Source organism: Pan troglodytes, chromosome 15, assembly GCF_028858775.2.
Source record: "Pan troglodytes isolate AG18354 chromosome 15, NHGRI_mPanTro3-v2.0_pri, whole genome shotgun sequence".
Taxonomy (NCBI): Eukaryota; Metazoa; Chordata; class Mammalia; order Primates; family Hominidae; genus Pan; species Pan troglodytes.
Window position 1 is genome coordinate 19,149,278 of NC_072413.2, and position 25,879 is coordinate 19,175,156.

The 25,879-nt window shown below is 44.0% G+C and overlaps 2 pseudogenes; one reads left to right on the forward strand and one right to left on the reverse strand.

Moving 5' to 3' along the window:
- Positions 1-10,190: 10,190 nt before the first annotated feature.
- LOC741597 (exportin-6-like) lies at positions 10,191-14,267 on the reverse strand (annotated as a pseudogene).
- A 10,407-nt stretch (positions 14,268-24,674) lies between these two features.
- Positions 24,675-25,577, forward strand: LOC129136952 (epididymal secretory protein E3-alpha-like; annotated as a pseudogene).
- Positions 25,578-25,879: the final 302 nt, after the last annotated feature.

Consider the following 25,879-nt stretch of genomic DNA (forward strand, 5'->3'; position numbering starts at 1 on the left):
AGTTAGGAGCCTTTCCAATTAAGGAAAATGCGATCTTGCAATATCACACATATGGTGCAACAAGAGTATAACCCATAGAGAATATACCTATTCCTATAATCATAGCTGGAACTACTAGCAGTTTTTTCCACCAAGTAGGTCCGTATCCAAACCATGAAGATAACCACTGGTTTAGGGACATTGCGGGGTCAGACATAACATTGATTTGTCTGTGCATGTCTTGAAGGGCTAAGGAGATGTTTCGCAAATTACCTAGGATATATACAAAACATTTAGTTTCAATTATCGGTCAAGGTCCCTCCCAACAGCTGTGAGTACATCAAGGGCCATGTGGTTTTGCAAGACTACTTTTCCCATCATAGTCATTTCAGAGGTTACTAATGAGATGCCCTTAAATGTGTCTTTCAGCACTTGCTATAATTTGTAAGTGCCTCAATATGCCAGATGATGCTTTTAAACAAGGGACAGGAGATGGTCGTACGAAGGGAAAACCAGCCTGGTCCATTGGTGTAACACATCTGGAAAGTGTGCAGGCTGCCTGGTGGTTTTTGTTAATCAGCCCCGGACCTATGGGGGTCCTAACGTGCACTGCCCTATCCATCCATCAGGTAGACATGGCCGAAGATTAGTTCCACATAACTATTGAGTTCCACTGGGGACCAGCCACCAAATTTTGGGTCTGTGTCCAATCAGTGGTAAACAAGTTTGTCTAATATAGCACTAAAGAATGTTCATATTGATGTAGAGGCATCCTATCCACATTTTTAGTAACATTCGGCCAATGATTCTAAGAGTGATTCCTTTGTTCCCAACATGAAGGGGCAATTTGGGTTAAGTGACTAATAGTGGAGATCATCCAGAGGTAATCGTCCCAAATTTGATTAAAACTCACCTACCGTCTAATGGTTATTAGTAGCCAAAATCTTGGGGGCCATCTAGGAAAACTTCTTTAAGAGAGGGATTGCATACTCAGAGGTCCTTTGGATAGTCCGGTTATAATGAAGAGTTTTCCAGGATCTGGGTTCTGAAGCGTTATATTAATGCCAGGCCATTTTAAAAAAATATTACCTTAAGGTACCAAGGTCCTGATTTTCCCATGAACAGTTTTTCATATAGGTTTGTAAATGTATCTAATCAGTCCCCTGCAGGAGTGATACTCACTAAAGTAGCCCAGAAGTGCTAGAGATGGGTAGCAATCCACATACCCAGCAAGCATCTTAGTGTAGACTATCTGCATAATGTTATGCCCACTGTAGAAATAGACTAGTTTTAGCAGATGTCAAAAAAGTTTACTCATTACGATAAAGACTAACAGAAATTTAATCCTATACTACAAAAAGATTGTTCTTAAGCAGTAGCTTCAGTTCTCCAGTTGGCTCACAAGTCCAACCAGGTTGATTGTCTGCTGTGTCAGGTCGGGGAGGGGCAATTTTTACCCAAATGTGATGTATGCATGGTTTGACTCCAGCCAGCTTAACAGATGAATGAGTAGTTAATAAAACATCATAATGACCTGTCCACTTTTTGGTTGGCTGTTGTTGGTCCAGTCCTTGTTTTTACCAAGATTTTAGCAGCACTTTATCCCTGGATGAAAAGGGTGAAGGGGCTTTTTTGTAAGACACATAAAACTGGAAAGAACAAAAAGAACAAACTTGTGCAGGGTTAGAGATTTATGTCTTAGTTGTTGTACATATTGTTTAATTCTTCATTAATTTATTAAGTCCAAGGGTGGGGTCCCTGGCCAAGAAGTTCAGAAGGGTCTCCCACACACAATTTCAAAAAGGCTTAATTTAAGCCCACTTCAGGGTGCTACCCCAATCCATAACAGGGCAATAGGTAAAACCCTTTACCATTTTAAATCTGTTTCCCGATAGAGTTTTGCCAGGGGTTTTTTTTGTTTTTTTTTGTTTGTTTGTTTTGTTTTGTTTTTGTTTTTGTTTTTGTTTTTTAGCATGTGGATCATCTTTTCAGTCTTTCCAGTTGATTGTGGCCTCCAGAAAGAGTGTCATTTCCATTTGATCTGTAATGCTTGGCTTATCCTTTGTGTGATCTCAGAAATTAAAGAAGGATTATTGTTGCTTGGTATGGAGTAAGGAAGTCCAAATCGAGGAATGATTTCTTTTAGCAGAGCCTTAGCTACTTCTGCAGCTATCTCAGACTTGTTTGGATAGGCTTCAATCTCTTGCTCGGGTAAGCTTCAACCTTTCCAGAAAATGTGTCTACAAACACTAGTAGGCACTTATAATTCCCAATGTTTTGGGCATCTGGGTGAAATCAACCTGCCAGTCCTCGAATGGTCATATTCCTTTGTATTATACCCTCCTCTGGGAAGAGTTCCATGCAGTGCTTGGATCATTTGGGGCACATAGATAACATGCTTATATAATCTTTTGAATGATCTTTTGAAGGTGTGGCCCTTTGAGATATGGCTACACCAGGTGAGCCAGTCCATCTCTGCCATAGTGTGTCCCCTCATGCAGGTCTTTCAGGACAGGGTATACCAGGGCCTCAGAGAGTAATATCCCATGAGTGTTAGCTTTCCATGAGGAAAGAGGGTCTGTGTTGGTCAATGTCCACTCATGTGTGCATTCTTTATTTCATTCAGTGTAGTGGAGTTTAAATTCTGACAAGTCTAAATGGAGTATTAAGGTCCCAAGTAAATATGTTTCTTGAGTGGCCTGCTTTGCAGCTTTATCAGCCACTTGATTCCCTTTGGTTATTGGGGAGTCATCCTTTTGGTGGCCTTGGCAGTGCATAATAGCAACTTGAGTTGGCAGAACAACCGCCTCTAACAAAGCTAAAATTTCCAGCAGGTGTTTAATGTCTTTATTTCTTGAGGTTAAGAATCCCCTTTCTTTCTGAATGACCCCACGGGCATACACTACCAAGAAGGCATACTTGGAGTAGGTGTAAATGTTTACCCATTTCTCTTGAGACTGTTTTAAGGCCCTGATGAGAGCGATCCATTCAGCTTTTTGTGCTGAAGTACCAGCAGTGGGGACATAGGCTTCTACTACTTTGTCTAGGGTCACTGGAGCATACCTGGCCTGGCGTTGTCCTCCTTCTGCGAAACTGCTTCAGTCAGTGTATAGCTCCCAGTCCGGAGTGGCCATCAGATGATCTGACAGATCTGGTCTGCTGGAATAGACTGCATCAAGAATTTCTAAACAATTATGCTCCAGTTCATAGTTGGACTCAGTGGCTGGGAGCAAGGTGGCAGGATTCAAGACTGTGGTGGTTTGCAGAAAACATTTCTGTTATCTAATAGGCTGGCTTGGTATTTGCCCATATGCCCCGCTGTCATCCAGTAACCTCCCTTTTGTTACAATAAGGTTAACACTTGATAAGGCACAAATGCAGTAATGGGCTGTCCTAGGGTGAATTTTTCTGCTTCCTGTAAGATGTCACACATAGCTGCCACGGCCTGAAGACAAGGTGGCCATCCTCTGGTAATCTGCTCCAGTTGTTTGGGAAAGTAGGCTATGGGTTGTGGGGAATTCCCACGTAGTTGAATTAGTATTTCCTGTCCTGTGCCCTGGTTTTCATGGATATAGAGTCTAAATAGCTTTCAAGAATTGGGCAGTTCTAATGCTGGAGCTGACACTAATTTTTTTTTTTTTTTTTTTTTTTTTGATGGTATCAAATGCCTGAAGGCATTCAGCCATCCAGTTTAGGGCTCCTGAATCTAATCCCTTTAGAGCCTTGTAGAGAGGTTTGACTATGAGTCCAAAATTAGGGATTCAGATTCAGCAGAAACCTGCCACACCTAAAACCCCCCCCAGTGTCTTCCGTTCCCAGGGGGCTTTATTGCTGCTATCACCTGCTTCTGGTCGGACATCAAGCTCTGCTTTCCTTTTTTTAAGTCAGAACCCAAGATAGGTCACTTCTTGTTTACAAATCTGAGCTTTCTGAGGTGACAAGTTATGTCCGTATTATATCAAATAATTTAAGATTAAGATAGTGTTAGATAGGCACCTCTCATAGTCTTGGCTTGCGATTAACAAGTCATCCAAGTATTTTAGCAGAACCCCATCATCTAGTCGAAAATCTCTGAAGCCCTTTGCCAATATTTTGCCAAAGATGGTGGGTGAGTTTTTAAAACCTTAAGAAAATACAGCCTAACAATATTGGAAGGTGTTTTTTGTTTCCAGGTCTTGCCACTCAAAGTTGAACAGCATCTGGTCCCTCTCTTCAATCAGGATGCAAAAAAAAAAAAAAAAAGTATCTTTTAAGTCTAATACCAAAAACTACCCATACTGCCCTGGTTTATCAGTTAGTAAGGTGTAAAGGATGGGCATAGTTGGGTGAATGTCTTGAACAATGTCATTCATGGTTCCCAAATCTTGTACAAATCAATATTCATTTGAGTGTGGGTTTTTAACAGTCAGGATAGGGGCATTGTATGGAGATCTGTAAGGACATATTTGTCCATTTTTTAGAAACTTCTGTAATATAGGTTGTATCCCCTCTAAAGCCTCTCTTTTTAGAGGGCACTGTGTTTGGGGAATACCTTGGCCCCTTCATTTATTTCTGTGCACACAGGCTGTGTATTTTCAGCACTACCTGTGGTCCCATCTGCCCTCATGACTACTTACTTGCTCACAGATTGCTGGCAGGGGTCATTCTTTTTCTTCCTCGGGGTGTGTGAGCAGCATCTGCAGCTGCAAAGCTTGCTCTGGCAGGACCTGCAGATGAAGTTGTTGTTTTTCTGGAGAAAAAGTCACATGGCAATTTAGTTTACAAAGCAAATCTCACTCCAGCAAAGGAATTTGGTATTCCAGCATATGGAGGAAACTGTCTGAGCTCCAGATCTCTGTATCCAGCAGTCTCCAGACTCTCCAGGGTCTGGAGAAAGGCTTTTTGCTGCATCTTGCCAGCGACAACCAACACAGGCACTGTTTTCCTAGTACTTTCAGTTTCTTTAGTGTTTCTGCCTGAATAAGTCACACCAGTATTGATTAAAAAGTCAATCAATTTGTTCCCCATTGTCAATCGTACCTGAGGTTCCTGTGGGGAAATTACAACCTGCTCCAAAAGATTTGGGCCTCCTTCACTATCTGAGCTACAGTCCTGCTTTACCATCAGCCGGTATGTTTCTTCTCTGTCACTGTGTCTCCCTTCTTCTGGTTTCCCTGTCTTTTCTTTAATTTGGGGCACTCAGATTTCCAATGACCTTCCTCCTTGCAGGGGGCAGACTGATCATTACCTAGAGTTTTGTTCTGGCCACCTCCCTGTGCCTGGTTTTTCCTTTTCGGATATACATTCTTTCCACTGATTCCAAGTATATCATGGCTTGCTTTAGCTTTTTGGCCTTCCTGGCATTATATACTCTGAAGGCAATGTCCAGCAGTTGGGAAAGGTTTATTCCAAATACCCCCTCCAGTTTCTGCAGTTTTCGTTTAATATTGGATGAAAGTCACGTTTACCATTCTCATATTCTCAGGAGCTTCTGGATCATAGTCCATACACTTGTGGTAAACCTGGTAAATGCACTCCAGAAATTCACAGGGGTTCTCATCTGCCTTTGGGAGAACTGCCCTGGCTTTATTGAAGCTCTTTTACATTCCTCTCTTTAACCCTGCCAACACATGCTTTTTATAATGACTGGACAGGGCCATTCCTCCATTGTTGGGGTCCCAAGTAAAATCTGCAAGTGGAGCAGCCATTTCTATTCCTTCCCCATCCTGGGGAGAGGAGCTGACACCTTGGCCCCTCCGGGTCCTGGGCTACATTTGGTGATCCTGGGAGGGCTGGTGCCCCCAGTACCACATGGGAGGGGAAATTTAAGATATTTATGAGGCCCATATCATCAATATCCTCTTCCTTTTGGGTCTTACTATCTGGAAAGAGAAATCTCTTTTTCCCTTTTCTCTACATCATTCACATAGACCCCTCATGTGCTGAGTCTTTGTTATGTAATAAATGCTTAAACACATGGAATCTCATTTCATTTCCCAGATCTCAGGCAAAATAACGCCAACTGTAATAAGGTGTACTAATGTAAATCACTGTTCAGTAGCCACCATTTTTCAGATTCCAACACATACATAGGCCAAACAGTGTTACAATGAAAAAAAATCATTATCTTTTTTGTTATGAGTTCATAGCTATAAGCTTTCCAATAAGCCAATATACAGCCCAGTGGCCACTTAGATGGAATGGAAGTCAAGTTGCCCATTCTCAGGGGAGAGATCAAAAGAACACAAACACACAGATCAACACAGAGTACTCCTGAACCAATTCCTGTAGAAGGAGGCTGGGAAGTTAATAAATCTTAGACTAACTGATACTGCAAAAGACCTATGTCAGGTCCAAATGGCATAAAGCCCAAATGGCAGAGACAGAGGATTTCTAGCATGCAAACTGGTTTGATTTACCCAGTCTTGAATCCTGTCAACTTCCTCAACTATCATTTTCCTTATACTAATAAAGCATTGCAGGCAGCTGATGCCACAGAGGGGGAAGGAGGGAAAAGATGTTCTTGGCAGCTGCTGGGACAACCCTAGAATCCCAGCTGGGGGGTCAGCTAGCCACGAGCAGCTAATCCTCATGAGAAGTTGTTGCTCTGCCTGGTAGCATGAATGAGTAAGCCCTGGCATGATGCCACAGCCAATTGCTCCATCCATCGGAAACCAGGCACGCTAGACCAGTAGAGACATATAGCCCCACGCTGGGTGATAGAAAATGTAACCAAACTGTTGGAAGTAAGTGCTCGGTGCCACAGAGTGAAAATAGCACTCAGGCAAAAATTTTCTCAGCAAAGCAATTTACTTCTATAGAAGGGTGCATCTCTCAGATGGAGCAATGGTGAGAGCACACCAGACAAGGGAGGAGAAGGGTGTCTTATTCCTAATGCAGCTAGTCCCTACTGCTGTGTCTTTCCCCTATTGGCTAGGGTTGGACCACACAGTCTAAGCTAATTCCAGTTGGAAATTTTAAAGAGAGTGAGTGTATGAGCTGGAGTGGTGGGGTGAGTAGTTTCAGCAGGAAGGACAGTTACAGAACAGGAGAGTAAGGATGCCTAAGGACAGAACAGGTGATAGAGGCTAGGAGGGGGTTGTTTACTGAAACTAGAGGCAAGGGGGCATAAAGAACAAGGAAGTTAAACTTCAAAATGGAGAACAAAGAACAGGGAAGCTGAACATACTGACGTATTTGTTCTTTGAAGAGGAACTCAGAACTCATTATACTTAAATGATTTTTTTCTCCCTCTTGAATTTTTTTTTTTTTTTTTTTTTTTTTTTTTTTTTTGAGACGGAGTCTCGCTCTCTGTCGCCCAGGCTGGAGTGCAGTGGTGCAATCTAGGCTCACTGCAAGCTCCGCCTCCTGGGTTCACGCCATTCTCCTGCCTCAGCCTCCTGAGTAGCTGGGATTACAGGCACCCGCCACCACGCCCGGCTGATTTTTTTTTATTTTTTAGTAGAGACAGGGTTTCACCATGTTAGCCAGGATGGTCTCAATCTCCTGACCTCATGTTCTGCCTGCCTCGGCCTCCCAAAGTGCTGGGATTACAGGCATGAGCCACCACGCCCAGCCACCCTCTTGAATTTTAAAGGAAGTTAACAGGCTAAACTCTGAAGAGGAATTTACTGTATCCTACAATCCCCCCGTTTCAATTTTCATAGGCCTTCCTCTTCAAACCTTTTTAACGTGTCTTGGCTTTGCTGCTTGACTTGATCCTCTAAAAGAAAAAAGCTTTTCTGAATAAGGTGGAGGAAAGTTAAGGGAGGTTTTAGTAGGTGCTGTTTCTTTGCACTACCCCACGGATGCATGGTATGACACAATACCCAACAAGAATGAGTACACCTATTACGGCTGCAAGAGAAGTAAGAATTGAGGCTATGATCTTTTCCATCTACTGAACCACCTTTCTAGCCATCCTGAGAAAGGGTTATTGACTCCAGAATTTTTAACTAATTCATTGGATAAAGCGGTAAGTCCTTGTAAGACCCTTGTTATGCTCCCAGTGGGGGCAGTGTTGTTTGGGATAAAGGTACAGCCCTGAGTTTTAATCATAACATCAACACTGCCTTTTCCAGCTAATATCATATCTAGGGCCATTCTGTTTTCCCAGGCCATCTGGCTAGTGGGCCCCAATTGTTCTGCTATCCCTTTGACAGCATCCCTGGTGTAATTAATAAACCACTGCTAATTATAATAGATGTAATTTATCCAATCTATGTTTTTATTAATTGTCACCCACAAAATCCTGCAGCTATTTAATCTTGACTCAAATCCTGCACCTATTTAATCTTGATCTTTAAATTTATCTGGTACTCCTCATGGGACTCCAATTGCATCTAAATAAATGTGGGAGTTGAAAGACCCATAAGGAGCTTCCCTTGTTTTATGATGTTGTATTTTTCCTCTCTCTGGTTGATGAAATGCTAGGGTGAAAGGGATAGCCAATTAAACTAGAGAACAAGTGCTGCTCCAGTTACTTGGCAGAGAGTCCAGTAAAGGTCCACCACAATACCACCATACATATGCTTGGGGATGAACAAGGGCTGACTGATTGGTAAGCTCTTGGAAAGTCTTAAGCTCACTGCATCCTTTTAGGTCTCCAAGTAATGCTAAGTTTCCTCCCTGTAGTGAGAGATACGAAGTGAACTTAGTGTCAGGAGACAGAAGCTGGATGGACCTTGGGGGCTGACCTGCAGGGTATTGAACTTCAGGATACAGCAGAGAGAGCTTGACACGACTTTTTACCCCAGGCTGTGTAATCCTGGAAAAAAGTAACCATACAGCCCATGCCTAGTAGACTAAAGGACTATCCTAATGGAAAGGGGACAATCTGGGCCTCTGGTCTGCCGTGCGCACAAGCATAACAATTGCTTTTGTTTAAAGTGTGGATGGAATGTTTGATCCATTCCAACCAGGCATTAGCATCTTGATATTCTGTCTCAATTGCCAAAGTTTGTTTTAGGTCTTTAACTTCTATAATAACTACCTTGGTCTTGTCATTAGATGGAGGAGAACAACAGTTTTGTTGTGAGAGCTTTTGGAAGAAGGCTTAAGGGAAGGTGTAGGCGGCAGAGGATCAATGAAGTGTATTTCAAAGGATCTGATAGGGTCTGTTCCTGAAACCTCAGCCCCCACACCATAAAACCGGCTTAAAGAAGGGAACTGGCTTAGAGAAGGGGAAGAGCTTTGAGGGTTTGAGATAATAACCTATATTGGATTGCACGGTTCAGCTGACAGCTAGGTGAAGCTGTTCCTTTAGTAAAATGAATATATGACTTTAGGAAATTACAACCACTGGTTGGGGCAGCTCATCCTTGCTCTTTAGTGGTCCACAGAATGTTGGACCAACTGCGGCATAAAAGCTCTGTCTTGCAGGGGCAAGACTCCCAGCTGATACTGGGGTCTTTATTGAAATCTCTCCAGACTAAATGATCCCCATTCACTAATGTCCAGTCTGAGGAGAGCCGGGAAGGACAGAGGTACTTTTCTGAAGTGGAGAGCTGTCTTTAACTTGACAAATCTCCACAAGGTATAACAAGGCAAGCATCAAATGTAATAGTTTGAGGTGAAATTGACTTTGTTACATTAATAATGAGGTGGTCAGCAATAGAGTGAGGAAAGAAGAAGGAGTAATAAGAGAGTTAAATTTTTCTTAGCTTGGCTCATGCCTGTAATCCCAGCACTTTGGGAGGTCGAGGTGGGTGGATCGTTTGAGGTCAGGAGTTCAAGACCAGCCTGGCCAACATGGTGAAACCCCGTCTCTACTAAAAGTACAAAAATTATACAGGCGTAGTGGTACACGCCTGTAATCCCAGCTACTCGGAAGGCTGAGGCGGGAGAATTGCTCGAACCCGGGAGGTGGAGGTTGCAGTGAGTGAAGATCGCACCACTGCACTCCAGCCTGGGCAACAGAGCAAGACTCTGTCTCAAAAAAAAAAAAATTTCTTAGCTTTAGTTTGGTAGGGTTTTCCCCTGGGACTATGGCCCACGACTCTGGAGGGGGCGGCACTTTCTTGACTTGGGTGTGATAGGTCCATCCTTTTTCTGCTGTCTGGACTGCGGTTTCAGTAGTTAGGAGCACTAGATAAGGTCCTTCCCAGGCCAGTTCGAGCTTTTCCTCCTTCTAGTTTTTGCTGAGGACATGATCCCCAGGCTGATGTCGATGTACTGGGAACTCCAGGGATGGTGCCTGTGCTAAAAGACCTTTAGTTCTAAGGGAAGAGAAAGTGGAAGATAAATCAAGTATATAATGTCTGAGAAACTGATCTTTTGTTTCGAAGGTGGAAATGTCAGCAGTGGAGTGTAAATAGGGCAACCCATATAGCATCTCATATGGGGATAGGCCAACATCTTTTTGAGGAGTGGTTCAGATTCCTAGCAAGGCAATGGGAAGGCATTTAGTCCACGGCAACTGAGTCTCTAAGACTAATTTGGTTAAGTGACTCTTCAGGGTTTGATTTATTCTTTCTACTCTTCCCGATGAAGGTGGGTGCCAAGGAGTATGGTATTCCCACGTTATGTCTAGTGCTTGGGCTAATTTCTTAATGATATGTGCAGTGAAATGAGTTCCATTATTTGAATTAATATTTTCAATTTATTTGCCCAGATCCAAACAAAACGAGGTGTGCCTGCACAACCAATGCCCAACTGTGTGTACCGCGTGAAGGAAAATGTTTCAAAGGTATCACAACTTTTTAGTCTGGAAATCTGAACAGTATTTTGCTTTTTCACAGTGAGCATGTGGAACTTATATAACTAAAAAAGTAAAGTTGTATTTGAATGCATGTGGGCTACAAGTAAAAAGGAACATGAAATAACAGTTTTATAAAGCGGAAAGATTTATGGGTCTAACTCTGTGTCATATTTAGATTTTCTAATAAATGGGTATAGGAACAGAAGGAGAGACAGAGTTAGATAAAAGGTGTAGACTGTAGACTTTGCTGCTTCGAGAACTTGGTGCTGATTAGAGGTGTGATTGCGTTCATGGTAGTAGGGATGAGTGTCACGAACTGCTGTGTGTTCTGCTGGTGAGCTTCGCTGCAATACTGCACTAACCAGTGAGAGTAAGCCTGCAGCGCAGCCAGGGACTGAGCACGTACATCAATGAGGTCAGGTTTCAATACTGATGGCACATCAGTTTCAATGTTGCACAATTTTTTTTTCTTTTTTGAGACGGAGTCTTGCTCTCTTGCCCAGGCTGGAGTGCAGTGGCACGTTCTCAGCTCACTGCAACTTCTCCCTCCCTGGTTGAAGTGATTCTCCTGCCTCAGCCTCCCGAATAGCTGGGACTACAGGCACGTGCCACCGTGCCCAGCTAATTTTTTGTGTTTTTAGTAGAGACAGGGTTTCACCATGTTATCCAGGATGGTCTCAGTCTCCTGACCTTGTGATCCACCCACCTCGGCCTCCCAAAGTGCTGGGATTACAGGCGTGAGCCACCGCACCTGGCTCAATGTTGTACAACTTTATCTGAGATCCATACAGAGTGACTTTGACCAACCTCTCCACAACTGTGAGGGCATCATTGAACCATGCAGCAAACACATCCTCAATAAAGTACCCAGCCAGGTGGCCCATGGCCTGCAGCAGGGAGCTCAAGTCTCTCAGGGAGCAGTGCAGCCACCAGCAGTCGTTCTCTGCCATGATGTTCAACCTGTGTCCTGACACTGAAGTAACTATAAATTGCTGTAATCCCAAATAAACTTCTAAATTGCCCTGAAGAACTGGGAACAGTGTGGACAACGTGTGCGTGGGCAGGAGCTCCATCGCTTTGACCGCCACCTCCAAGCTCTGCCGTAAGTACCGCTGTCACTCCATCTGCTGGTCGTCATCCACAGTCTCGTCATCCAACTCCTCCAGCTGGCCTGGTTGTATCTGAACTGGATTTGATTCAACACCTCTGTGGGGAGGAGCACCAGGGCATCTTCGTACCTGTTGAGAACTGCTTCCTTGTCTTCAAGATGACTTTTAATTTTATTTGTCAGATAGTCCAAAAAGAGTGTCCAGTATCCAAACAAGAGAATTAACCTTCATGAGTAGGCTGATGAAATGTGTACTTGAACAAAAGTGTCAAAAACTCCACCACAGGGAACTGGGAGTAAGACTCGATTCTTCTTAGGTGAACACTCACAAAGAGCCAAAGAAAGTCAGTAAACTTCTCAATAAAGCTCTCATCGAGCTCTTCTAGCCTGCTCTTCACTGTGTGGGCATTGTTATCCTTGGTGATTTTCTGCAGGAGGTAGAAAGTCTGCTGGAACATAAGCAGCAAATACTCCTCGAATTCCATCGGCACACAGCTCTTGGAAGTGAGTTCATTGATGCAGGGCATGGCCGGGACCCCCAGCCGGCTCCGCTCCTGAACCGAGACACAGTTCTGGCTGCTGCCGTTAACTGACGCCATCTTTCTGGCACGGATGTCACAGCCAAATCACGCAAAGTGGAAGGTGGTGGTAAGGAGGGATGGGGTGATGCCGGCAGACAGAGGAATCCAACTGAAGAGATGGGCCAGGCACTCCAAGGCCAGGGAACAGATATACTCACTCACCACATCAAGGATGGGAATTGGCTGATTCAACAGTTTGGCTGAACTAGGACTCTGCAACAGGTTACTCAGTTAAGTCACCACTTTCTCCTGAGGTCGGGGAGGGTAGTGGAGTGGCAGCAGTAACACTGTCTTTGTCCCAGACAGTCTCCAAGATACCGGTCAGCAGCCCAAGCACTGTCTGCACCTGGTCCAGTAGCAGCTTCTGCAACTCCTCCTTCCAAGTCACACTGAGGTCCTCATGGGGACAAGCCAGCTCCTCTGAAGTTGTCTTCAACATGATCGGCCCAAGGGGGGTTGTCACAGGGGATTGGTTCAACTGCAAAATGTTAGTAAAACAGTCATGGTAGAACATGGGCCAATCCTGACGTCCAATATCAACAATAACTTTGCAGAGCTTGCTCTGGATAAAGTAAGGTAAGGTTTTATGGTGAGCCAAAAGGAGTTTGGGCAGTCAGCTGTGGATTTCCATCTCATCCTGAGATGGGACCCCAAGCCACATTTTATTGATCAGATTCTCAAAAACTGTTAAACTGTACATCATTACATAGCCATTCCTAGTGCTGGAGAGAAAGTACAGGAAGAATCTCCAGGCTCCTATTTGCTGGGCAAAGTTATTAAGAAGCTCCTCTATCTCACGTTTTCTTTCATTGGTCGTACCATCGTGAAAAAGTTCTGTCTTCAGCCTTTCCAATGCCCTGAGAGAGGCTTCTTCAGATGCCATGCTGGCTGGGGAGGGGGCGGCTCAGATGAGCTGGTTCTTGGGCTTTGGACACTTCCCACTCGCCCAGTTCAGGTCATGGTCCCGGCAGACTAGGGAAGTCCCCTACCCATGCAAAGACAACCCCTTCCCCACCGAGCCCTGAGGGGATCCTCTAAAAAGGGCAGGGCTGCCTGGGTCGCCTCATCGGGGGCCCCTGAGACAAGTCATCTAGACCCACCGGCCCCTCCACAAGGAAACTGAAAAAGCAGGAAATGGGGCTCGATTGCTGGCGAGGAGGGCAGCAGCTCGGGACCCCCGCCCGGCCCGAACCCTGCGCGGGGGAGGCTGCGGGCGCAGGCGGGGGCTCCCCGGCCTCCGCGGGCAGAGGTGGCGGCGGGCTCGGCCCGGAGGCTGAAGGGGCAGAGGCTGACGGGGCCTTGGCTGCGCTGCCGGGGCAGCCGGCTCAGGGGAGAGGCCCAGGGGCCCGCGCTGTCCTCGCCGCCTCAGCCCACACGGCTGCTGCCGCCGCCCCCTAGAGCATCCCTGAGCGCGCCCGCCCTGGAGCCGCTCGCTCGTACCGCACGGCCGCCCCCGACCACAGCATTTTTAAATCTGCTACTGTAAACCACTGGTGGCTGTATGGGATCCTACTGATAATAGTATTAGGATTGGGAACAACAGACTGTGTAGTTTGGAGTGTCTGATTAATAGCTCTAAGGTCTTGCCCTAACCGGTATGAGCCATCTGCCTTTTTACAGGCAGCACTGGAGTGTTATAGGAAGACATACAGGGTTCAAGAAGCCCATCACGGAGAAGACCTTCAATCAGAGGTTTTAAATTTACCCTGGCTTTTGAAGGAATAGGGTATTGCTTTCGCTTTACTACTTCCCCAGGGGTTTTTAATTTAACATGAATCAGAGGAATCTGTAACTTTCAATTCCCGTCTTTTGGCCATACCTCGGGATGAATGTGTTCTTTGTCTGTGGTGGTGAGCAAGTTTAGGGAGGGGGAGGAATTTTCCATGATTGATCTGGAGACCTAAGCCTAGTTTTAGCGTTAAATCTCTTTCTAATAGATTTGTCCCTGTTTCCAGAATTAACATAAATTTGATACTAGCTGATTGTTTTTTATATTTCACTTCTGTCTCCTCTAAGATTTTTTTTTCTCTCTACCTTTGAGTCTCCCAGCTTTACTCTTTCGTACCCTTTATGTTGCCTGGAGAGTGGGTTCTTTATAGGTTCTGACCCCCTGGGTACTTTGTTGTTTGGTGGACAGCAGAATTTTCACCTTCTGCTTTTGTTTTTCTTCATCCCTTCTTACATATACCTTCTGGGTTTCTCTCAGAAGCTCTTCTATAGGTCTATCTTTCCAGTTCTCTGTCTTTTGTAATTTCTTGTTAATACCTGGCCAACTCTTAGTGACAAAATGAAGTTCTAAACATTCCCTGCCCAAGAGCGTCTTCTGATTCTAGGCCAGCGTATTTTCTCATTTGCTCTTTAAGCCTTTCTAAAAATTCTATTGGTCCCTCATCTTTTCTCTGTTTTATATTAAAGGCCTTGGTAAGATTTTGGGCACAGGGCACTGATTCTTGAATTCCTTTTATTACCATCTCCCTAAGGTCTTTCATATTTTCTCAATGGGCTGTATTGTTGTTATCCCATTAAGGATCCTGGGCTGAGAATTTTGTTCAGTCGCTGGGACATTCTGACTGGGAGGGTGTTCATGTTCCCGAATGGTCATGGCGGCCCCGTGTATCACGCTCCTTTTTTCTCCTGCGAATAAGATGCCTAAGATAGACATTAACTCAGCCCAAGTATATAACCGGGGTTCTAAAACTGATCAATTTGATCTGCCACTCCATAAGGGTCATCTAAGAGTTGTTTAAGCTCCTTTTTTTAGGTTTAGGGAAGAGTCTGGGGTGGCAGCTGGTTGGGGGACAGGAAGGTACTTTAGTCCAAATAAAACAGCACTATTTTATCATTTTCTTGTGTTGGGTCCTTCCATTACCCTTCCAATATTCTAACATTAGGCCTAGGGGACTACCACAGGGATATTATCATGATCATGGTCTTTCCTATCTTTTGTCTTACTTGCTGTATTTGCCATCCTGGAGAAAGTGTTTTTCCCTGAGTCTGCAGGGCTCAATCTCTCTTACTAGAGATTTCTTGCAACCTGGCGAGTCTGTAGGGCTCAATCTCTCCACTAGAGCAGGTCGGTATAAACCCCACAATGGGCAAGCCACCTTTAAGCTGTATGAGGTCAAGGCAGAACCAGATCTGGACTCTGCACTCGCTCTGCACTCAGTTGTGTATCTCAGCCACACACTTTCAACCTCCAGGATGTCCCCACCACCAAGGAAATACTTTACCACCCCTGCAGCATTTGTTACCTTGGTGTGTCCCAACCAAGAAATACTTCACCACCCCCATGGCTTTTTTTATCTTAGTCACTACCACCAAGGAAATACTTCACCGCCCCCGCAGCTTTTCTTATCTTGGTCTGTGCACAGAGTTACCTGGTTGCCGTGGTATTTATTTGTAGTCCTTTTCTTCCCGCTTTGCTGAGAGTCCGAGTTTATTCTTCACGCTGGGTGGGTCTCGATTCCTTACCCCTGAGGCTGCCGCAGTGAGGCAGCGGGATGCGTCTCCTCACGAGCGGTGATCAGAGACTTTTCCCCAGAGGAGAATGGGATCCCCGGCGGGCCCCCAAATTTGTTGGAAGTAAATGCTCGGTGCCGCAGGGTGAAAATAGCACTCAGGCAAAAGTTTTCACAGCAAGCCAATTTACTTCTGTAGAAGGGGGCATCTCGCAGATGGAGCAATGGTGAGAGCACACCGGACAAGGGAGGGGAAGAGGAAGGGGAAGGGGAAGGGGAACGGAAAGGGGAAGGGAAGGGGGTCTTATTCCTAACCCCGCAGCTAGTCCCTACTGCTGTGTCTTTCCCCTATTGGCTAGGGTTGGACCACACAGTCTAAGCTAATTCCGATTGGCTATTTTAAAGAGAGCGAGGGTACCAGCCGGAGTGGCGGGGTGATGAGTTTCAGAAGAAGGACAGTTACAGAACAGGTGACTAAGGATGCCTAAGGACAGAACAGGTGATAGAGGCTAGGAGGGGGTTGTTTACTGAAACTAGAGGCAAGGAGGTGTAAAGAACGAGGAAGTTAAACTTTAAGATGGAGAACAAAGAACAGGGAAGCTGAACATACTGACATATTGGTTCTTTGAAGAGGAACACAGAGCTCATTGAACTTAACAATTTTTCTCCCTCTTGAATTTTAAAGGAAGTTAACAGGCTAAACTTTGAAAAGGAATTTACTGTATCCTACAAAACTCAGATTCAGCTGCTCACCACTTGAAAGCAAAACTCAAGAGACAAGGGTTGGTGGAAGGAAAAGCAGGTTTATTCAAGAGATGGCAACCTGAGGAGGTGGTGGACTAGTGCCTCAAAGACTATGTCAAATGTTTAGGGTAGCCAAAGGGATTTTAAAGGAAAAGGAGGCATGGAAACTATGAGCAGGAGTGGTGCAGGATGCAGGGCTGTGTGTCTCATTCTGACGACTATCTTCAGTAATCAACTACCTGGAGGTCTGGCTGGCATCACCATGACTGCAACCAGGTTATGGATTAACTACTCAGTGATTTTTCTGAGAAGGAGGACTCTACAATCTCAATTTCTTACTTGGTTTATTTCAAGATTGCCCCCTGGATCTCTTAAGCAAGTATATGGTTAAATATTGAACAAAGCAAAGGATGAGGCTATTCATCTTTGAAGCAGGCTATTTTGGCTTAAGTAGGAGTGTCTTGTTTTTCATAATGAGACCCTTTGATCATGCCTGAGATTATGCTAATGAGGTAACTTAAGGTGGGGCCCCTACATGACCTCAGGATGGGGCTGGCAACAGAAAGACCAGGGATTAGAAGGTTGACACTTTCAGCCAACCCACTGACATTTAGAAAGGGGGCAGGGACTGGAGATCAAGCTCCATAAAAACTCTCGGACATACAATCTGAGGAGCTTCCAGATTGCTGAATACATAGAGGTGTTGGGATGGTTGCTGAATACATAGAGGTGTTGGGATGGTGGCATGCCCAGAGGCCACAGAAGCTCCACACCTTTCCCCTCCCATACCTAGCCCTATGAACCACTTCCATCTGGCTGTTTGTGAGTTGTGCTCATGATAATAAACGGATAAATGTAAATAAAGTGATTTGCTGAGTTCTATGAGCCATTGTAGCAAATTATCAAATCTAAGGAAGGAGTGGTTGGAACCTCCAATTTATAGCTGGTTGGTCAGAAGTACTGGAGGCCCAGACTTGCCAGTGGCATCTAAAGTAGGAGGCATCTTATGGGACTGAGCTCTTAACTTGTGAGATCCAATGCTAACTCCAAGTGGATAAAGTCAGAATTGGGTTAAATTTTAGGGCACCAAGCTAATGTTTGGAGAGTTGGAGAATTGCTTGATGTGGAAAAAACCCATGCATCTGGTGTCAGAAGCGTTGTGTGAGAATAGAGGAACAGAATGTGTTTTCCTAGAGTAATTAAAAGAAGTAATCCTTGCTGGACACATTATTTCACTTGTGGTGGAATTTATTTTCTATTCCTGTCTCTATGCCCTCTGCCCATATTCTATTGACACATTTATCCCCCAATTGTGTCCCAGACACCACCACTTTTCCTTTTCAAAGTCACTCCTTTCACTCTTACTTTTAATTGTAACATAGCCAAGACTTGTACATAGTGTCCTGATTGAATCCGAAAAGGACACTTGAGCATTTTCACTGGGTTCTTCACGTTCTAGTATAAGGTGGCTAACTGATCAGATATATATGTGTTTAATACACCTGACCCAATCAGGTGAGCTTTGTTGTTCCCTATTGTTCTATCATGATCATTCTTGGTATTCTGTCAATATCTAACTTACAGAGAAGGTCTGTGGTCATGTCCTTTCCTTAAGTTCCTCCAAACTGTTTGGTCTCCTGAGAGCAAGTGTGAGAAACAGAGCAAGGGAGAGACATAGAGAATGAGAAGGAAAGAAAGAGAGAGAGAGAGAAAGATGGAGAGACAATATTAGAGCTGGCCTTGGGGGTTAGAGAATTATGAGGGCATAAGTGCATTTCTGCCTGAATGCAGCTTTACTGGTACTTTAGAAATTCACCCAAAGCCTAACAAAAACAAACTAGTGTGTTGTCTTTTTTTTCTTTGAAATATTTATATTCCATTTCTGGTTAAAATAGTTAAGACAGAGTTGAATTATAATATCATTAACAGTAAAAGAAAATATTTAACACTGCTATCAAGATAATCACAATGGGGTTACTTAGGATAAGGCTGAGCTGCAAAAACAGCTCAGTAGTTTAAAAGCAAAATATTTTATTTTCCTCTCACTTGAGAGTTCCTCTCTAAGCAGTGCAAGTTATTTAGGAATCAGACTTCTTTCATTGTGTTACTCTGCCATCCCCTAGGAGAAGGGTGTTCACCTTTTCTGTGTCATGCACCCCTTCAGCATTCTGATGAAGCCAAACAGTTATTGAGAACAATAACAACTGAGAAAAAGAGAACAATAATACTTGTTCTCTGAAAAATATAATTAAATGCAAAAAATAAAATACATGGGATTTCAAAGGAAATCAAATAGCAAACATTTAAAGTGTATGAGATAGTATAGTATTGTATGTGTTTATTAATGCATTAAGTACTAAGACCTAAATTTAGGTCTAATTACTACTATAATTTTGAGGCAGTGATCAATGTGAAATAATATTTTGAGATATTGGCAACAAATATAAATGGATATAAAAAGTCTATGATTTCCATTTTTTCTACATTCATTGGTAAAATAATTGCTAAATTTCAATATGGGTGAATGAAAAGATGTAATTTTCTGCCCTGCACCACGGCATGGATCCTATGAATTCTACCCATAGAGGCTTTCAAATCTCATGGATTACAGGTTAAAACACCCATAGACGTGTTCATCCTCTGCATAAAGAAACCTAAGTCACTATTATGGTTTTGTGAAACAGTAGTACACCTAAATTTAAGAATCGAATAGTGGTTAACAAAATAAAATACCGAGGAATTAATAGAAAGCAGTTCAAATCAAAAGCAATGTTTAAAGAACAAATGTGATTAACAAGTAATTTGAAATTTATACTCAAAGAGGAATATCTCCTTAATAACTCAAATCAGCCGGGCGCAGTGGCTCATGCCTATAATCCCAGCACTTTGGGAGGCCGAGGCGGGCGGATCACGAGGTCAGGAGATTGAGACCATCCTGTCTAACACAGTAAAACCCCGTCTCTACTAAAAATAGAAAAAATTAGCCGGGCATGGTGGCGGGCGCCTGTTGTCCCAGCTACTCGGGAGGCTGAGGCAGGAGAATGGTGTGAACCCGGGAGGCAGAGCTTGCAGTGAGCCGAGATCGCGCCACTGCACTCCAGCCTGGGCGACAGAGCGAGACTCGTCTCAAAAAAATTAAAAAAAATAAAAAAAAAATAACTCAAATCAGAAGTCACTACCCAAGGAACTCCTGTTGCAGAAACTGGTAGACAGCTCTAGGAAGTAGACCCATTAAGCAGTTTCCAGAAATACTGGCTAACCTACCTTTCTGGGCTGCATTGGCAGTGGCTAATTTCTGCAAATATAATAGAATACTGTTCCCCTTAGCATAGTTTAGCTTACTTCCTAATTGGTTTTATATCCAAAAGGCTTTAGGACTTTGGGTTTAGCTCATAGGAGAGTTCATGGACGTATCCCTTGGAGTCCACAATAAATTTTTTTCCACATTGAAAGTAGAATATCTGGCCGGGTGCAGTGGCTCACTCCTGTAATCCCAACACTTTGGGAGTCTGAGGTGGGTGGATTGCTTGAGCTCAGGAGTTCGAGACAATACTGGGCAAAACCTCATCTCTACAAAAAATTAAAAAATTAGCTGGGTATGACCGGTGCATGCTTGTGGTCCCAGCTACTCGGGAGGCTGAGGTGGGAGAATTGCTTGAGCCCAGGAGGTAGAGATTGCAGTGAGCTGAGATCATGCCACTGTACTGCACTCCAGCCTGGATGAGACAGGGAGATCCTGGACCTTGTCTCAAAAAAAATAAAATAAAATAAAATAAAAGGAAAGTGGGAAAGTGGAATATCACTTATTTGAGAAACACTAGATTAACTAGTTGACATGGCTGAGGTAGTATAACCATATAATGTTATCAGCAGTAGAGATAAGCATAATGCTATATTGCTTAAAAACTACTTTCACATAGATCTCTTTCTTAGCTTGCTTCTTCACACATTGGCTCAGGTGGCTTCTCTCTCCTACCTCTCTCTACATTCATTGAGTCATTACTTGAATTTAAGTCTTCAATAAATAGTGCACACTTGTTGAAAAGAGCTCTGGATGTGTGCGCACATGACAAACAACTGATTTTCCCACAGAATTGCCTCTCAAGTCATCCAAATTCAGATGCCCAGGATTGTTCCCTTTTTGCTCTCCCCTGTGCCCCAAAGACTAGAGAATAGAAAGATGCACAGAACCTGCTCTAATACTATCCTCCTTCCATCCAGTCTATCAGCACATGATTCCCTATTATTCAAGGATTGCTTGAGAGCTGCACTTTGAAGATAAGTTCTGGTTGTAAACATTCTGATATTCCAACAACGAGGTGGTCCAGTGAGAAAATCAACCAAGATGGCTTGGCTAGGGGCAGCCCTTGGAGGTGTTGATAGAAAACATATGCAAGTATCTTGCTTTATTCATAAATTGCACCTTTGACTAGTTTTAATGAACCACTATTGGTCACATTTGCCAATTCTAGGGTAGTTGTTACAAAACATATGGTGAAAAATCTGGGCTGTGACGTGGAAAGGTGACCCCTTGGACGCTCACATGGGCAGGTGGTCTTGTCTGGTTTGAGCTCAGTTCAGGACTGAATCTTGAGTTCCTGAAAAACAACTCAGCCAGTACCTTGTGACCCATACTTCACAGTCAGACGTTATATATAGGAACATTGTGGAAACTATGGCTAGGCTACGTGACATTTTAATGGTAAGCACTACAGCGTCAGCAAACAGCTAAGGGTCATAGTTATAAGCTGACTAGAAAAACTTCAGATACTGGCTACCTAATCATTCATAGCTACCAGGCTATTGGTTTCATTAGACATTCTTTCACTCTCAATGAAGGCCCTACAGTTCACAATGTTAAATGTGGTTTTCCTCAGTGAAGTTCCCATGTAATGTAGCCTAGTCATCCAGAGACTTCCCAGAAGCTTGTCAGAAATTAAATGCAGGAGGCACGTCTCTTGTTGTCTCCTGTTAGTGCCAGATAACCCCTTTCCAGGGTCACCTAGGGTCTTTCAGTTCTTTTGTGCCCTGAAGCCAGTCTTTGATGTTTGTGGCCTTTGCTCAAAGCCACTGTCTGAGTGAACCCAAGTGTTCCAGATGACACTATACAAGAACAGGCTCACATAATAAGGCTGTTTCCCATCACCACCTCTGCTACCAATCAACTCAAGCGCTGAATCTCCCCCTGCCATTCCTTTCTCCACTGCTGCAGATTTGCTGGGCTCTGAGAAAAGGAGGAGGATGCAGACTCTGCTCTTCAGATCTACACATTGAACCCCACTATAACCAGTGACCTGAACTCAGAGTCTGAGTAGGGTAAGAACTGCTTTGCTGAGGACCCTCGGGGGATGACTAGGAGCACTGGCAGGAGGCTGATTGAACTTTTATTTTTATTTATTTGTTAGTATTAATTTTTTTTCTTTTTTTAGACAGAGTTTTGCTCTTGTTGCCCAGGCTGGAGTGCAGTGGCACAATCTTGGCTCACTGCAACTGCTGCCTCCCAGGTTCAAGCAATTCTCCTGCCTCACCCTCCCTAGTAGCTGGGATTACAGGTGCATGCCACCACGCCCAGGTAATTTTGTATTTTTAGTAGAGATGGGGTTTCACCATGTTGGTCAGGCTGGTCTCGAACTCCTGACCTCAAGTGATCCACCCACTTTGGCCTCCCAAAGTGCTGGGATTACAGGTGTGAGCCACCACGCCCGGCCTAGTATTAATTTTTTGAGATGGAGTCTTGCTTTGTCACCCAGGCTTGAGTGCAGTGGCACTATCTTGGCTCACTACAACCTTCGCCTCCCGAGTTCAAGTGACTCTCCTGCCTCAGCCTCCTGAGTAGCTGGGGTTACAGGCACACGCCACCATGCCAGGCTAATTTTTTTGTATTTTTAGTAGAGATGGGGTTTCGCTATGTTGGCCAAGCTGGTCTCAAACTCCTGACCTCAAGTGATCCACCTGCCTCGGCCTCCCAAAGTGCAGGGATTACAGGTGTGAGCCACTGCCCCCGGCCTGATTGAGCTTTTAGATAGCAAAGAATGGAGAAGGATCCAAATCATGGAAAACTAAGGCCTGAATTCCAGTCAGCCTCATTCCCACTGATAGAAGCTTTTCCCTGCCCCTCCCTTCCTTCACCCCCAGTCACCTCAACCACAATGCATTAAAGCTGCTTGCATCCTACTCTCCTAACATGTGTAGGTCTTTATCACCAGGACAGGGTTCCACAGATAGGAAGCGCCGACCCTTTGTTCTGTGTCTGAGGTGGGCATTTGACATTGTTAGAAGTGCTCTCGCATACGTGCATCTCATTAGACTCTCACAGGTCTGTAGGGAGCTGTTATTAGGCCCTACATCGGTGAGGACACCGATGCTCAGAGCTGTGAATCAGGTTAGAGGTTCAGTAGGGCCAGGAACACTCCTCATGGCAAATGAGGACAGAGAGCTGGTTTAAAGAGGTAACTTTTTCAAACAACCATACATCCTAGGCTGTGACCACAGTAGCTCCGGTGGGGACTTTTTTAGTCTTTTTGCCTAATTGATTACAGCTATATTTCTAAACTGGTGTCCTTTTACGATGGCATCGTCAATAAGCAGCTCTGACAAATGAAGATCACTTGTAATAGTGATAATTAGGGGAATGGCCCCTGAGAAGGAATACGGGTAGTTAGTAGTAATCATATGTTCCACCCAGGCTTTGGGAGAAGTGTTATAAGGAAGTCAAGATATTGGAGAAGCATCATTTTGCAGAGTCAGTGTAATTGTAGCCTGGGCTGTGATTTCAGAGAATCAAAGCCTTCCTGCCTAAGAACCACCTGCCTAGTAGTCACTCATCTTCTACACTCGTCTAAAATGTGACAGCCCTGCTCTTTTTGCCTGCTGTCATCCACATAAGATGTAACTTTCTCCTCTTTGCCATCTGCCATGATTGTGAGACCTCCCCAGCCAGATGGAACCAAAGTGGAGTCTCTGGAGCCGCCCAGCAGCAGCCTCATTACTCAGAAGATGCTGACGAAGACCCAGACAGGAAGAAAGGAAGAAAAAGCATCCTGACTGGTACATTAGCAAAGGCACAGTCCTGGAGAGCAAGGAGAGGGGGAGGGCAGGCAACAGTGCCCATGGCATGCATCTGCAGCTTGTGAGCAATGCATGAAAACAGGAATCAAAAAACAGCATTGCCTCCAGCATCCATGTGTTTATGGCTCTCATGGGGGGCATGATAGAGGAGGATGGATCAGCACTAGCTCTGCAGGCTGCCTAACCTGGAAGTCAGTCTCTGCCTTTAGATCTGCTCACTTCTTTTGGGAACGGAAATATCCACGTATCCCTTGTCCTACAACCTCAATTAATGTCTTTGCAACAGCCATCTGTTAAATTCAAGAAGGCCCTGGAACAACTTAATTGGAAAAGTTTCCCTCTTATCCCTTGACAAACCATAGAAAAGTAATGTCACACGAATGTTGAACTTCTGATTTCTACAATTTCAGATACCAGAGTTTATCTGTTGCCATGACAACTAAGAGCTTTATAAATGTTTTCTAGGCTCTGCTTGCTATTTTCTGGAACTTATCTACATTTCAGTATTTGATTAATAATTTTGAGCTGACACTAGCAACATAATCGTGTCTGGATTGTGTATGTGTTGTGTGTTGGCGGGGGTGGGTATAATTGATGTCTTTGTTTTTCAATATGAGCAATTTTTAATAAACTTTAATATTTAATGTGCAAAAAAAAGTTACAGCCCTTTCCACTTCGCAGACAAAAAGCTTAAAATGCCATTTTCTATTGCACGCATGACTTCCTGAGAGTTGATCCGATGAAAAGAAGCCAGCTGGAGGGTGATTGGGTGATTCTACCCAGTGCAGGTTGGGTGGATGACAGAGTAGACAGGAGATGTTTGAAATTCTCAAAATGAACTTCATCTATTTTTTTCCAACTTTGTGTTTGGCTCACATAAGATGAAGCATACTTTTAGTTCTTAGAAACTTTATTCTCTTATGAGAATTATCTTCTAATCAGGGAACCAAATAGTAAAATTGTGCTGAGTGCTTGCATTGGCAGGAAACAGAACTTTAAGATAAAGGTCAGCTCTCTGGACATTGTCTACATGATGCTTTTCTTTCTTTTCCCTGTGGACATGCAGGTGTCCCTGGTGACTGAAATGGCATCCTCTCTGAAGATCTGGGGCAGTCCCTTGGCCCTGCTTTGCATTCTTTGCAGGCTACTTGTACACAGCAAGGACGTTTCCTGGAGAGAATTCATGACCCTGCACTATTTAGATCCAAGCCAAGATTTTGAAGAGTACAAATGTGATGTCCTCATGAGAGAAAAAGAAGCTCTGAAACGCAAGAGCTCTCATATGTCCATCTATAGCTTATGGCACAAAATGGATTGTATATGCATTATTGAAATGGGAATGACCGATATAGATATGCCTATGTATGGGCCCAGGGTGCCCTCAAAGTACTCGAGTGTCAGTGGGAGAAGTACAACAATAGCTACACAGAGAGCTTCAACTACATTGAATTCCACTGTGGCAAGGATGGGTATGTTGATAGCATAGGAGACCTGAGGATGGTGGAGCCTATCAGCAACCAGAAGGTCTATGCACATCCTCAGGGATTGGTATTCAGTGCTTCCCAAGTGGTGGCCCCTGCCTCCATCAATAGCCCCTGACACTCCCCACTTGCACTTACGCATCCGTGTTTTCCAAAACTTAGAATTATGAAACGCATGATTTCTTGATACCATAACCTTGCCTGTGTTGTTTCTCTGCCTGGAATACACTTTTGTCTTCATTTACCTAATTTACTCCTACATGTTTGTCAAGATTCAGCTCGTAATGCATCTGATCTTTACTAACCAAGATTTTTCCTGATATTCACTCTAAACCTACCCAAGGTGGATGATCTTCCTTTCCCTAAATAAATCGTATTATGCCAATATGTGTGACATTCTACATATGATGTGCGTAAAGTAAGTATCATGTAATTGGTATGGGTGTGTGAGATCTAGGATATGTTTGCCTGTGACTTATGCTGTGCAAGGAGTTTACGGCATATTTTATGTGACTGTGTCTGTGCATGGGATATGTTTGTGTATATCATGAGGTTGTAAATGATTATAGGCTAAGCTGGAGACAAACTGTGATGTAGACACTGATTGTGTTGACAATTTGATATAATCAAAAAGGTCATAATCCAGTTTTAATGATTTTATTAAAGTGAAAAGATGGGAATGGCCACTCTGTGACACACAGACTCCAGAGAAAGTTAAGTTTTTGCTAATGTAGGAAAAAGACAAAGAAATTCAAAAGGATTACAATATTTTCTATGCCAGG